General features: G+C 41.2%; 1 non-coding gene across 1 annotated transcript; it reads right to left on the reverse strand.

Annotated features, from left to right (window-relative positions):
* Positions 1-5,699: 5,699 nt before the first annotated feature.
* LOC120266206 lies at positions 5,700-5,806 on the reverse strand. Its single transcript, XR_005538047.1, has one exon. It is a non-coding gene; the product is annotated as a small nucleolar RNA R71 (small nucleolar RNA).
* Between the last annotated feature and the right edge of the window lie 318 nt (positions 5,807-6,124).

Below are 6,124 nucleotides of genomic sequence, written 5' to 3' on the forward strand. Positions count from 1 at the left end.
AAAAATGGCTGAAAACGCAACTTAAATAGGGCTGGAATCGGGCATCCACACGGGCGTGTGGAATTTCCACACCCCCGTGTGAATCTCTAGGAAACTAATTTTCTGCGGTCCAGAACAGTAACTACCAGCAGTATTTGCTACAACATTTCTGCCACAGTAAAAGTGCCTACATTACGCCACATCAGTATTCGAAGATCCATCATTTTTCATCGAGGTTGCATGAACGGGCACACATCCATGCGGTAGATTGTGCTTGCATCTTCAATAAACATCACATTGATAAATATCTTGCAGTGTGCACAAGTCGGAACATGCGAATGCAGACTACCTTGTGCCACTCCCGAACCGTGTATTTGTTTGAGCAGGATGGAGGTTGGCACACAATCATGTAAGTCTTTGAGCACAACTTAGTGTCTCCTCGATTTGTCTCAATCCAAGATTTTGTCAACAAAGTGCATCTACGATCTACTTTTTGGCTCTCCACTATTGTCTCCATAACTCTATATGCATGAAAAGAACACAAACTACATCGTATAAGAGATAAAATCTGAGAAAAGTAATGGTTAATGTAAGAAAAAGAATACTCAGATCACAAATACACAAGCACTTATCAAACGGGTCATCAACAAGCTGACTCTCCAACTTGTAGGTCTCGCCAATGAGGTACAATACTTAATTTCCGAGATAGGACCTGAGAGTAGTTCTTCTAGCATTCGAGATCCGACATTCTAGGAGCCGACATTAGGTGATAAGTTCATTCTGAGTCGGATAGCACCCATCATCTCGCCTAAGCTATGACGAGATCTTTCAACTTCCAAATGTTCGGGTAGAGTACTTGATGTTGTGACACGGAATTCTATGGTGATGGGTGATAAGTGCTTGTGTATTAGTGATAAGTTCTTGTGTATTAGTAATACGAAGTATTCTTTTCTTATAATGAGCATTATGTTTATCAGATTTTAGCGCTAATACATGTGTATTTGTGAACTTTCACGCATAAAGGGGTTTATGGAGCCAAATAATGAAAGAAAGAAGCCAAAGTCGATTACGATTGTACTTCTGTTGATGGAAGTCTTGAGTGAACAAATGTAAGACATAAGTTGTGATCAAAAATACGTGAATGTGTCAACCTTCATGCTGCAAGCAATTACATCATTTGAGGGGCACAAAGGCAATCACATTTGCGTATTCCGACTTGTGCAATGTTAGCAAGATCTTCACCAATATGGCATTTGATTAAAGAAGCGATGTGATCTACAGTATAGACGTGTACCCATTTATGTTGCCTCAATGAAAAATGTGGACTCAGAATATGTTGGAGGAACATTATAGCAGAGTTACCGTGGCAAAATCATCACAGGCTGATTTTTCACAGCCAAAAAACAGATTTTAAATCCACATGGGCGCAGTGGATACCCGATTCAAGCTCTTTTATAAAGCCATGACTTTGTACCCCATTTATTGATCCATCTTTCATCCTTTCTTCTATCTTTTATCCATTTTTGGGAGGCCTAGGTGGCTAGGGTTTAGGGATGCTTTGGCAAGGCTTTTTAGAGTGGTTCCTACGGTTTCGATAATGCGCTTTCTTTTGGAAAATAGTTATTGGGGAGCTTTCATCAAGCACCGATCCCGGGCGAGGTGTACCCTAGCCTTGACAAGGGGATCTCTGAGAGGACTGAGGCCACTCCACAAGACCATCAACATGAATAATGAGGGGTTTTTTCTTATAGATTATATGTTTTACTTTCGATTCCATTATTGATAGTTTATTGTTCCATGGAGAGATAAACCCCTTAGTAGGTACTTGGACTTGTAAACCCTAGGATGTTATTGTTTTGTTGACCTTTTATTATGTTTTCCTTAATTGGTGTCTTTAATTGAGTTCAAATATTGAATGCTTGTTGAATGATTTCTCCCTTATAGTGACACTAGGGTCGAGGAGTCCATCTTGGTAGCCTTTTGTGGATTAGAGACACACCATGATGGTTAGACAATGCTAGATTAGAGAGAGTTGAGAGGGTGAGTCGAGAGGTAGCGGAGCATCACCTTTCCCCTCCAATGTGATTTATCTTACCTCAATGTTCCTAGAGTTCTTTGCGGTCACAATAGAGTGAAGTGCTAAGAAAGGAACTCCGCTGGGGCTTAGTTGCAGAGCAATGCAAAGTGAAGCATTGAATTAATCCTTAGTATCTCAGCTAATTGTGACGCAGGCTCTTTCACCGAGACCAAAGGGCTAGATCTCACGATAGGAATAGGGGTTTATCGATTGGAATCCCTAGAGCTTCTTGCTATTGTACACAATGTGAGGTGTTGAGACCGAAAGTGATTTCTTGCATCGGGTATAGTGTAGAGTTAATCACGATTGACCTAAAGTTGGGAAAGTGTATTTTTAGGATTTGCACGACTCATTAAGCATCAATTAGGAGACATAATAGTTGGTCTTGCACTTGAAGCAATAACCCTTCGGAGAGCAATGTCCGAGTGCCCCACTTCCTATCGATTGTCTTTCCTCTCACTTTAGCGTGCCTCTATTTCTTATTTCTTTTAGTTCTTTTTCATAACGATTTTTCACTCTACCATTGATTCATTTTTCATCATAGTTAGATAGCAATTGTTGTGTTTCTACTCACTATTCCTTGTGGATACGATACCCACTCACATGGGATTTTTATTTTTGACAACCGGTGCACTTATGTAGTCACACGTAAGGGGGTGTTGTCAAGATTTTGGTGCCATTGCTGGGGAATAGGCGTTTTTAGAAACACTTTGCACTTTGTTATTTTAACTATTTATCACTTGTTCTATTTCATACTTTCTTATTCTTCTATCATTCTCTTTTGTTTTCTTTTGTCATATATTACTTTTTCTTGCAAGGAGCTTAAATGATGATTGATCCACTCATTGCTCTATATTTTTAGGTCGAAGCTCTCGGTAAAAAAGTTGATAAAATTATTACTTCACAACAGCAGAGCAATCCATTTTACTGCACATATCATCCAATTGAAATGGGCTACCCAAACTTATTATGGAATAATGATGGACAACATTAGGGAAGCACCTCAAGAGTAATGTCAGGGTAAGATACTTGGGAGAGATGCACTTGCTTGCAAAAAGCATTAGCTAATTTTATTGAAGCAATGATGTCCGTGTCCAAAATATTGAAACCACACTAAGATGTCTGATAAGTGCTTGTGTGATATGAATGCGAAGCGTTCTTTCCTTATGTTGAGCATTACTTTTTTTGGGTTTTTACACTAATATGTGTGATTTTTATTTTTACTTTTTATACGGGTAGGGTTGTAAAAACCAATTATGAAGGAAAAGAAGCCAATGTGGATCACAATGCACCGATTTTTGGAGGAAATCTTGCTAAAGTTCAAATGCGAAGATATAAGTCGTGAGAGATGCTAGAGTGTGTGCCTACCTCCTCGATGTTGAGTTTGCTACAACCATTTGGAGGGACACAAGGGCAGTCACATAGAAGAAGATTTCTATCAACTTATCCGTCATTGAAGAAGCAAAGCGATCCACGGCATAAACATGTGCCCGTTTATGTTACCTCGATGAAAAGTGGATTCGGGAGTATTTTTTGGCAGAGTACCGTAGCAGGTCACTACAGCAAATCACTGTAGCAAACACGGTAGCAATTATTGTTCATGTACCAAACCGAAAATGAGCGGGCTTAGAGAATCCGCCGGTGTGTGGAAATTACCCACGTGCGCAGTAAAATTCACAGGCGTGGATTCCCGATTCCACCCTATTTAAAGCCAATTCACCCTCGATTTTCAAAGATTCTTTTCTCCATCTTTTCCGCAACTTGAGAGAGGGTTTCGGCTAGGGTTTTGAGAGAGGTATTGGCTAGGGTTTTGGAGAGGTTCTACGGCTCTGACATCGTCATTCCTTTGGAAGAAGGTTGGTAGGGGAGCTTCCGTCGAGGTGTATCCTATAGCGGACAAGGGAATCCTTGGACGACGAGTAGAGGACTTTCCACAAGACCATCGACACGACTATCGAGGGGGTTTCTCTATAGATTCATTGCTTTTACATTCTATTTCTTTGATTGTACTTAGCTCCATGGAGAGCTAAACCCCTAGTGGGTACTTGGGTATTTGTGAACCCTAGGATGTCTTTGTTTCATTGAATCTCTTTATTATTCTTTCAATTAATTGATGTGTGTTGTGAGTCCCATCCTTGAATACTTGATTGTATGAACATTTCCCCTAGAGTGATACTAGGGTTGAGAGTTCTTGTTGGTAACCTTGTAAGTGAGTGACACACCACGAGCGTTAGACAAAGGTAGGTTGGAGAGGGTTGAGAGGGTGAGTCGAGAGGTACAGGAGCGTCCCCTTTCCTCTCGATGTGATAGATTCTACCTCCTGCTCCTCGAGTTCTTTTCAGGCCATAATAGAGTGAATGGTCTAAGGGATGACCCTCCGCTGGGGCTTAGTTGCGCTGCAACGGAGTGAAGCGTTCGAGGTGATCTTAGTATCTAGGGCTTAATCGTGGTTAGGGACCTTCCACCGGACCAAAGGGTTAGGTCTATAATTAGGAAGAGATTTATCACTTGGAATCCCTAGAGCTCATTGCAACTCTATTCGAGTGCGAGGTTGAGAGGTTATCTAATCTCTCCTCCATGACATGTATAGAGTTAGGCATTTTTGACCTTAGATTTGGGACTATGTATTTAAGGATTTCCACGACTCACCATTGCATTGATTGGGAAGCACAATAGAGGGTTATTGTACTTGAACGATTGTCCTAGGCGGAGCATTATCCGAGTGCCCCATCTTTATCGATTGCCTTACCTCCTCCTTTACTCATGCTCTCTTACTTGTTGTTTTTACTTTTGAGAATTGAATCATTGTCACACTTATCACTACTGATCTTTCACATAGCTAAGAAACGGATTAAGTGTTTTTATTCCTCACTCGCATGGATTTGATACCCGCTCATCCGGATTATTACTCGACAAACCCGTGCACTTGAAGGATATACTGCAAAGGGATCTTGTCAAGTTTTTTTGGCGCCATCGCTCGGGAGTAGGCGCTTTAGAGATACTTTTGCACTTTGTTTTTCTTAGCTATTTCACCATACATTCTATTTTCATATCTTCTTATTATATCATCGTTTCGATTTCTTTTTCTTTCTTTTTTGGGTGCAGCTCCGTGTTATGACCCCAGGGAATCCCTCAATATTTATCGAAGGAGATCCCTTAGCTTGAAGGTACACTTAGAAGAAAAAGGGAGAGAGTCCGTGCAAGAACAGATCTAATTTAGCTGATTTGGAAGTGGAAGAATCGAAAAGACATGGCAGAAATCGTAATGAGCAACAGCGAACATTATCTCGATTATGCTGTACCTTCATGTTGGGGACACAACGAGTATTATGCGCCCTCCTATTACGCTCGAACTTCGAATCGAAGCCGGATTCATCCACATGTTGCAAAGCAATCTACACAATTCAATGGTTTGGCCGATCAAGATCCAAACAAATCATATAGAGAGCTTTCGAGGTGTGTGATATGTCAAGATAAACGAAGGGTGACGGATGATGCAATCAACTTGAGAGCCTTCCCATTTTTCCTTAAAGGGAGAGCAAAAGCGATGGCTACACTCATTACCTAGAGCGTCAATTACCATGTGGGAAGAGATGGTAGAAGCTTTTTTCTCGGCCCGTTATTTCCTCCCGAAAATTAGCAAAAGCTTAGGAACGAGATCTCATCCTTTGTTCGACTTGAATTAGAGTCTCTATTCGAGACACGGGAAAGGTTCAAGGAGCTCTTGAGAAAGTGCCCGCAACACAGATTCCCAGAGTGGATGGTTGTTCAGACCTTTTATTATGGTTTGAATCCGAGTACAAGGCAACTCTTAGATGCAAAGCAGTGAGGAGGTACCTTAGGGTAGCAAGACCCCGATGAGGCTCGCTCGCTAATTGAAGAAATGGGGTTAAAGCAGCTACCAATGGAATGCTAGGGAGAAGAAAAAAGTGGCGGGCTCCATGAAATCGATGCGGTAACTTCATTGGCGGCTCAAGTGAAAAATTTGAGTAAGAAGTTAGATCTTCTAACTTCAAATAGAGTGGCGGCCGTGACTAATTGCACCGGTGTGGTGGAGAACATGCTTCT

Source organism: Dioscorea cayenensis, chromosome 7 (assembly GCF_009730915.1).
Source record: "Dioscorea cayenensis subsp. rotundata cultivar TDr96_F1 chromosome 7, TDr96_F1_v2_PseudoChromosome.rev07_lg8_w22 25.fasta, whole genome shotgun sequence".
NCBI lineage: Eukaryota > Viridiplantae > Streptophyta > Magnoliopsida > Dioscoreales > Dioscoreaceae > Dioscorea > Dioscorea cayenensis.